This window comes from Pinus tabuliformis, chromosome 5_2 (assembly GCF_031772625.1).
Source record: "Pinus tabuliformis cultivar Carrire ecotype Pingquan chromosome 5_2, CPIR1, whole genome shotgun sequence".
NCBI lineage: Eukaryota > Viridiplantae > Streptophyta > Pinopsida > Pinales > Pinaceae > Pinus > Pinus tabuliformis.
In genome coordinates this window covers 632,786,143-632,795,453 of record NC_142306.1, presented here as the reverse complement: position 1 = coordinate 632,795,453, position 9,311 = coordinate 632,786,143, and the positions used below count along the sequence as shown (strand labels likewise).

At 39.3% G+C, this 9,311-nt stretch overlaps 1 pseudogene; it reads right to left on the bottom strand.

Annotated features, from left to right (window-relative positions):
* Positions 1–1,238: 1,238 nt before the first annotated feature.
* LOC149160630 (uncharacterized) lies at positions 1,239–6,910 on the bottom strand (annotated as a pseudogene).
* Between the last annotated feature and the right edge of the window lie 2,401 nt (positions 6,911–9,311).

Genomic DNA, 9,311 nt, shown 5'->3' with positions numbered 1-9,311 from the left:
GATTAATCACTAGCAAAAGTCTATTCTTTGCACATCTCCAAACGTAAAAAATATAACAAAGTTTCCAAGATTTATAGATACATATAAAAAATAAACCATCAATCATGAATACAAATAATTTTTTACATGATTTTTTTCAATAATAATACTTTTATTGAAGAAAAAAAAACAATATAACAAAGTTTCGAAGATTTATTTTTACATATAGATATATGTAAAAAAAATAAACCACCAATCCTGAATACAAATATTTTTTTATATGATTTTAATGATTTTAATTTTTTACATAATTTTAATGATTTTAATTCCATAATAATATGCCTTCCATTAAAGAAAAAAAACAGACCAAATGCTCTGCTCTTCTCTTCTTTTGAACTAGGTAGACAGGAAAAAAACACACTCTAAATCATTCAAATTCAGGAGACTATAACACAGCATAAATTTTCACATCTTTGCCACTGCCCGTGGAAGTGCTGAAAAGAATCTGCAGAATAATAATTTACTGTTTGCAAATGCTACAATACATGACCATAAAATCAAAAGAATAAACGAATAACAACTGTGTACCCAAAAGCAGCATACAGTACTATATTGTAGAATGAACGAATGACTGTGTACCCAAAAGCAGCATACAGTAATAGTAAAGTATTGTATTGTATAGTTATTATATGATATCATGTATGAGGGTTTTATGCGTGTGAGTCACAAAACCAAAAATTAAAAACAAAAAAATATAACATTATCAAATGATAAAATTTAAAACTATTAAACCTGAGATTAAATAATAATAATACCAGAATTCAATTTAAGTTGAAGATAGTACCAAATCTGATCAACTAGAAGTGGAACCTCTCTTTCCTCCAATTTAGTTCATTCATAATACAATTTTAAACGAATATGAAGTTGAGTTCAAGAGGAAAGATTCATTGGTAGGCATGGTAATTGATCACCTCGTAGCATTCATCTGTGATCTTTTTGAAATCACAGTTTTTATAGCCTCCAATTTAGTTCATACAATTTTAAACGAATATGAAGTTGAGTTCAAGAGGAAAGATTCATTAGTAGGCATGGCAATTGATCACCTCATAGCATTCATCTTTGATCTTTTTGAAATCACAGTTTTTATAGCAAATAAGGGGAAAATATCAGTATCTTTTATAGCCAATAAGGAAAAAACTACTCAGCTAAACCAATCGCATTATTACATGTTACATTTCTTGCTGTTAATCAATCCCTTTGTTAATACTTTGAATGTAGCGATGGTTAAGCAAAAACTACTCAGCTAAACCAATCGCATTATTACATGTTACATTTCTTGCTGTTAATCAATCCCTTTGTTAATACTTTGAATGTAGCGATGGTAAAGCATAATCCGTTTTTTCTAATTATTGTTGCTATGATATCATACGTATGAGTCCTATATCTACTGCTGTGGAGTGACAAAATTCAGGTTCTATTTCCTCCAGCTGATGGACAACCTCATCCATGTCTGGCCTTGGCCTTGCAAAAGGTGCAGGGTCCACACAATGCATAGCCAGTTGCAAAGCGTTAACTCATCACCATAATTGGAAAAAAAATTCATCAATTTCAGGTCAAAAGCTTCATTAGTCCACTCTTCTTTCAAAGCAACCCAATCAGGAAGGTCCATCTCACAGTCTGCGGTCGTGGGTTCACGTGGTGCCTCGCCAGCCAGAAGCTCCAGCAAGACAATCCTAAAGCTGTATACATCTGTCATGGTGGTGGCTTTCTTCAGTTTTGTGAGTTCAGGAGCCCCTGCTGTGGCAATCACATTAGAATTGGCAGCAGTTGTCATCAACCTAGACAAGCCAAAATCTGCAATCTTGGCATTCAAGTTTGCATCAAACAGGATGTTGCTGGAAGTGACATTTCCATGAATGATGTTCTCATTGATGTGTAGATAAGCAAGTCCTTGCGCTGCACGAATTGCAACTTCCATTCTGGTGTGCCAATTCAAAGGTGTCTCTGTGCCTCTTGCTGCCAAGGAGAAGAAATCATTATTTCTGAGTAATTTTGAGTGATATAAGACCCAAATCGTTTAGGGTGCATTTCCTCAGTATTGGGCCATATACCGATAAAAGGTGAACTGATTTCATTTACATAAACCACATTTTAATGTAAACCTAACTTTATCAAATTGTGCTCTTATTTGGGTAAGAAAAATACCATGAAGGAATGCTGCAAGGTTTCCACTAGGCATGAAGTCAAATTATGATGCCTGATCTTCCCAAGAACATTAGCTTCTGTCTCAAATTTTCTTTGATTCTTTCTTATTCGCTCCCTTAGCTTCTTCACTGCCACTTGATTCCCGTCCTCCAAAGTAGCCTTTTACACAGTTCCATAAGTGCTCTTGCCCATTACTTCTGCAGTTGCACAAAGTCGGCCATCCACTGTGGTATTGCTGTGAATACCTGACAACCATCTGTTGTGGCAACTACATTGGAATTGGCAGCAGTTGTCATCAACCTAGACGAGCCAGAATCTGTAATCTTGTCATTCATGATTGCATCAAGCAGGATGTTGCTGGAAGTGAGATTTCCATGAATGATGTTCTCATTACTGCGCAGATAAGCAAGTCCTGCCCGTGCACCAATTGCAATTTCCATGAATGATGTTCTCATTGCGGCGTAGATAAGCAAGTCCTCGCCATGCACCAATTGCAATTTCCATGAATAATTTTCTCATTGCTGCGTAGCTAAGCAAGTCCTTGTCATGCACCAATTGCAATTTCCATGAATGGTGTTCTCATTGCTGCGTAGATAAGCAAGTCCTTGCCATGCACCAATTGCAATTTCCATCCTGGTGTGCCAATTCAAAGGTGTCTTGTCTGTGAGCCTCTTGCTGCCAAGGAGAAGAAAACAGTATCAATCAGAGATTTCTGAGTAATTTTGAGTGATATAAGACCAAATTCGTTTGGGATGCATTTCTCTGGATTGGGCCATATACCAATAAAAAGTGAACTAATTTCATTTACATAAACCACATTTTAATGCAAGCCTAAGTTTATCAAACTGTGCTCTTATTTGGGTAAGAAAAATACCATGAAGGAATGCTGCAAGTTTTTCACCAGACATGAAGTCAAAGACCAAGAGTTTTTCATCTTTAGGTCCCCAGTAATAAGCTCTCAGAAGCAAGCAAATTAAGATGCCTGATATTCCCAAGAGCATTAGCTTCTGTCTCAAATTCTCTTTGACTCTTTGTTATTCGCTCCCTCAGCTTCTTCACTGCAACTTGATTTCCCGTCCTCCAAAGTAGCCTTATACACAGTTCCATAAGTGATCTTGCCCATTAATTCTGCAGTTGCACAAAGTAGGTCATCTGCTGTGAATACCAGACAACCATCTGCTGTGGCAATCACATTGGAATTGGAAGCAATTGTCATCAACCTAGACAAGCCAAAATCTGCAATCTTGGCATTCAATGCAATCACATTGGAATTAGCAGCAATTGTCATCAACCTAGACAAGCCAAAATCTGCAATCTTGGCATTCATGTTTGCATCAAGCAGGATGTTGCTGGAAGTGACATTTCCCTGAATGATGTTCTCATTGCTGCGTAGATAAGCTAGTCCTTGCCCTGCACCAAATGCAATTTCCATCCTTGTGTGCCAATTCAAAGGTGTCTCTGAGCCTCTTGCTGCCAAGGAGAAGAAAACAAGAAAACAGTATCCATCAGAGATTCCCAAGTAATTTTGAGTGATATAAAACACAATTCGTTCGGGGTGCATTTCCTCAGGATTGGGCCATATATCAATAAAAAGTGAACTAATTTCATTTGCATAAACCACATTTTAATGCAAACCTAAGTTTATCAAACTGTGCTCTTATTTGAGTAAGAAAAATACCATGAAGGAATGTTGCAAGGCTTCCACCAGGCATGAAGTCAAAGACCAAGAGTTTTTCATCTTTAGGTCTCCAGTAATAAGCTCCCAGAAGCAAGCAAATTAAGATACCTGATCTTCCCAAGAGCATTAGCTTCTGTCTCAAATTCTCTTTGACTCTTTGCTATTCGCTCCCTCAGCTTCTTCACTGCAACTTGATTCCTGTCCTCCAAAGCAGCCTTTTACACAGTTCCATAAGTGCTCTTGCCCATTATATATGCAGTTGCACAAAGAAGGTCATCTGCTGTGAATACCAGACAACCATCAAAGTGTATAAGCTTTCCTCCTTCGACCACAGCAGCAGTGCCCTTCTCTCCCACAACTTTGCCAATAGAATTCCGACCCAAGAAACAGAAGAGGAGAACTAAACCAATGATCATCATCAAGCCAAGAACGCTCCCAATAATAATTAAAATGAGCCATATAATTTTAAGTATTCTTCCCTTCTTTCACGGTTAGTTCGATTGAGATACTGCTGGAGACCCACTTGGTGATAAGGACTGATTACAAGGGGTTGTAATATCGTATCCACACAGACCCAAATTCCCTGCAAAAGAGGTAGCATTGGATTTTCTTGGCAAATACGATGGGGCAGGACCACGAAACCGATTGTCAGAGACATTGAAGCTCTTAAGATTGCTCAGCCTTACTAGAGTAGATGGTATGACGCCATTCAGCTTGTTAATTGATAAATCAAGTAATGACAGGCCAGTGATATCTCCAATGGACAGTGGAATCTGTCCAGTCGAATTGTTGTGTCTCAGACACAGGGGCTACCATTTTCTGAAGATTTCCTATTTTGCTGGGAATGGTATCGCTAATTATATTGTGACCTAAATCTAATTGGTTAAGAGAAGTAGGATTGCTGAGGTGTTCTGAAACTTCCATTCAATCTATTATAGGATAGGTCAAGGGCTTGGAACTGTTTAAGATTGCCAAGCTCATTCGGATTGTGTCCTTGAAGTTGATTGTGACTCAGGTTAAGTTGCTGAAGCTTTCTCAGATTTGCCGGTGAGGGGGAATGCTTCCAGCAAATGCATAGTTCTCAATATTCAAGTACTGGAGCTGGTACTCCTGCTTTCCTTCACCCTGTGTATTAGCCAATGAGCTCTGGAGATCATTATTCTGGAGGTTTCGAAATGTCAGAGAAGGATTCTGAGCCAGGTCTGCAGGAAATGATCCAGTGAGGTTGTTGATGCTCAAGTTAACTCTATATAGGTTGCTTGAACTTCCAATCCCAAGAGGAATAGCCCCACTGAATAAATTGTTACTCAGATCCAGATCTTGAAGGGAAGGAAAATCACCAATCCCTTGTGGAATGGTACCAGAGAGCTTGTTGTTAAAGAGTTACACCCGCTTAGGTTCCTCATAACAGCCAGGGAACTTGGCACTGCACCGGCTAAGACATTGTCATGCAGATTCAGCTTTCTCTGTGTAGTGAGCTAACCCACTTGCTCAGTAATACGACCTCCCAAACCCCTCCATGGAATCTGTATTGAGATCACTTGGCCATTAACACATTTGATTCCAAGCCATCCTTCAGGGCACGCTTGAAGGCCCCAAGAGCCTGATGATCCTGTTGTGTGACAATCATCCCATCATAATGCCATCATCCCATCATCAGATTTCCCAGTGAGGGGGAACGCTTCCAGCAAATGCATTGTTCTCGACATTCAAGTACTGGAGCTGGTACTCCTGCTTTCCTTCACCCCATGTATTAGGCAATGAGCCCTGGAGATCGTTATTCTGGAGGTTTAGAAATGTCAGAGAAGGATTCTGAGCCAGGTCTACAGGAGATGATCCAGTGAGGTTGTTGATGCTCAAGTTAACTCTAGATAGGTTGCTTGAACTTCCAATCCAAGAGGAATAGCCCCACTAAATAAATCGTTACTCAGATCCAAAGCTTGAAGGGGACGAGAATTACCAATCCCTCGTGGAATGGTACCAGAGAGCTTGTTGTTAAAGAGTTACACGCCCCTTAGGTTCCTCGGAACAGCCATGGAACTTGACACTGCACCGGCTAAGACATTGTCATGCAGATTCAGCTTTCTCATAGTGAGCTAACCCACTTGCTCAGTAATTCGACCTCCCAAACCCCTCCATGGAATCTGTATAGAGATCACTTGGCCATTAACGCATTTGATTCCAAGTTATCCTTCAGAGCATGCTCCAATCCCACTGTCATTCCAGCTCTTCTAAACACCTCGAGGATCATCAAGGGCACGCTTGAAGGCCCGAAATGCCTTATTATCCTGCTGTGTGACAATCATCCCATTATAATGCCCTGAAACACTCGGCAAGCCTGATTATCCTGCTGCGTGACAATCATCCCATCATATTGCCCTGAAACACTCAGCAAAAGTGTGAGGAACCAACATCACCAGCCTACCACCGCTAGTTTCTTCCTCTCTTTTCCCATAGTCTTCCCAAAAGAGCTTTAAGCACTATAGCTCCACTAGACCCTTCAGGGACAATATGCAAACCTACAAGCACAGATTAAGAAATTCACAGCTCCAACCTGCTTTACAAAAACAATTCAAAACAAGAGATCAGCTTTACAGCAACACCAACAATAACAGCTAATATAGTAATATGTTGTCTCTGTTAATCCCTCCATATCCAAAATAAATCAAAATGAGCAATGCATTTTCCTGTCTTCAGAAAGATATTGCTTGAGCATTAAATACATATACATTGCTTCTGCAATACATTGATCACAAAAACTGAAGCATGTACTGCTTCTGCAATACCAATCTAGTCATTCTATACCAAAAATCAAAACACCATTTCTTTTAACCGAAGATTTGAAACTTCTTGGGCATGTGGATTAGGTGATTCTCAGGTAAACCCCCAAACCCATATAGCAATGCACTGAGGATAGAACCTGGGCCAGTTGTGATAAACTCCCACGCTCTCAAATTTGGACTAGATGTGGTAAACTACAGATCTAGCCATTGATTGGTGGGTGAACGATCTTGCAATAATGTACGTGGAAGGTATTTGTCGTGTTTACATTCTTGAGATTGCCTAGAAATAGTATTGGGCAGATTTCAAGTTTCTTGAAAGATTATCATTGAACAAATTATTTTCAGCAACAAGGATTAAAAAATCTCGAAGTAGAACCATGACCTCATAGAGGTGAGCTGTACATTTTAGATTGGTAAAATTCAATAAATTTCAACATATTTGAAAACAAACACTGCTTTAACAACTTTACATGGTAATTTTCAACGTCAAACAATTAACCAAGTGATAATACTTGGGATCGTCGTGGATTCATCAACATTATTGCAATGACAACCATGAACAGAACAATAAGCCCTAAAGATGTGAATTGCAATATAATTGTTTTTAATCAAAGTTATGGGAGAAACTCGAATATCACACCCTTTAACAAGATAATAATACTAGTGAAGCATGACCATTCGAGACTCACGGGTCTTGACAATTCATAGGCCAAAACGAGTCACTCTCATAGAACCCACACATAAGACCCTTACCTATGCTGACTCGTGTTGACCCATTCACTCGCATACAACTTGCAGCGAACTCATATGAACCCATATAAGACCTATCCCTGGCAACAAAATTCATTTTTTTTTTTGAGATTTGTTGGACTTGTAATCTTCTACGTGTTGATCCTCTAAGGGTTGGTGTGGAAGCTGAACAGTCAAAGGGAGTCCAACAGACCACTTGGAATATGAAACCAAGGGTCACTAGACTTGTATAAATATGTATCATTGTGAATAATAATGTATTCAAGGTTGATCCTTCATTTCTTTTGTCTTCGCCATTGTTGTGTTTAACATGGTATCAAAGCCACAATTTGTGGCCTTTTCCCACCATTAGTTGTGTGGTCTTTTTCAAACTAGGTGCTCTGCCATTCGACCGTTAAATATCTGACCCTTTGTGCACTATTTTCGCTGCCCTCTCTGCCTTCTGCATTGTCCTCCTCCTTGCAGAAACGTTACATTTACCTCAGAGCAAATCCTGTCAGTTATATTCTAGTTGCGAATGTCAGTTATATTCTAGTTGCGATTTTTGTCCAGTTATATGGCAGCTCTGAGAAACGCCAACGGTGACATATTAATTCACCTGATAATTATCAATCTTGGCATAAGCTCAGTCCTTTCATTTCTCAGGTTTTCCATTACCTCATAACGCTCCATCAATTTAGCCTCTGTCAGGAAATCCATTTGTTTCCTCTCTATGCGACTGAGGTAGGGATAGCTAAAATCGATTTTGATTTCAGACAATGTACACACGCAGTCCTCATTCTTTGTGCATCGATTCATATTCTCTGTGCAAAGTTTCAAGCTGTTCTTATGCATTTACCTTATAATAAGTTGAATACTGTAACTAGGATTAAAATGATTTCTTTTTCTCTATGTTGTCAATGTCGCTATTTCTGCATGCTCAAATAGTTTCCAGTGATGGGAACCTATCTGCTCTAATATGCCAAAGAAATGCCAAATGCCTTACCATTGCTTCTGTGTGTTTTTCTAGAGAAGTCTCCAATCGCAACAGTGTTCTTTCTTCAACTCCATCAACCATCATATGTGAAGATGTTCTACTAGTTCTTGGTGCTAGTGGCGGAGACCTGGAAACTCTGATATTGACAACCGATGGCAAAGATCTTGAAAATTCGTCTTGTTCCCTTATTAGAGAACTAACTAATCTGGGTGGCACTATTTCTTCAACTTCGTGAACTAGTGACTGTGTAGATGTTGCAGATATTGATCCCAAAAATGGGACTCTTTCAGCTTCAATATTTTGATGAAGAGAAGTAGGATGTTCTGACATTTTAGTGTGTCCCTGGCTGTAGCGGCAGAAGATTCCAATCCTTCAACATCAAGCATTAATGGTCTAAGAGCGCGCTCATAACTCACACAACACATATGCAGCAGGCAAAGCGCACATAAAGTGCACGAATAGGTCACACCGCACATCGGTGGAAGTTGTCCGCCTCCATCTACATCCGGCGATGAAATTATAAACATTCTCGCTACTGGAAGCATTGAAACAATAGTCTGCTTGAACTTCCAGTAATAAACCACTTGAATTTGGTGACAAGGGATTTGCATGTTCACGAGGCTTTACCATTTGAGAGCAACCTATTTTTAAGCAGCACATCATTGATGATATCACAAAGTAAGGTAGCAAGCTACGTGGACTTTCCTTCGGAGAATTAAAATCAGCTTCAATGTTTTTTTGTGTTTAATATATCGATCAATATTTTTGCTACAACTAGGAGGGTGTAGCCAAGAGCTCTGAGGTGAGACTAGTGAGCGATCAATTTTTGAAGACTTACTGTTAGAGGCAGAGTATCAAACGCTGATAGTGGACGTGCCAACTGAAAACTACTATGCAGACCCTCTACTAGAAAGGGTTTTACGTCGACCTAATTATGAAG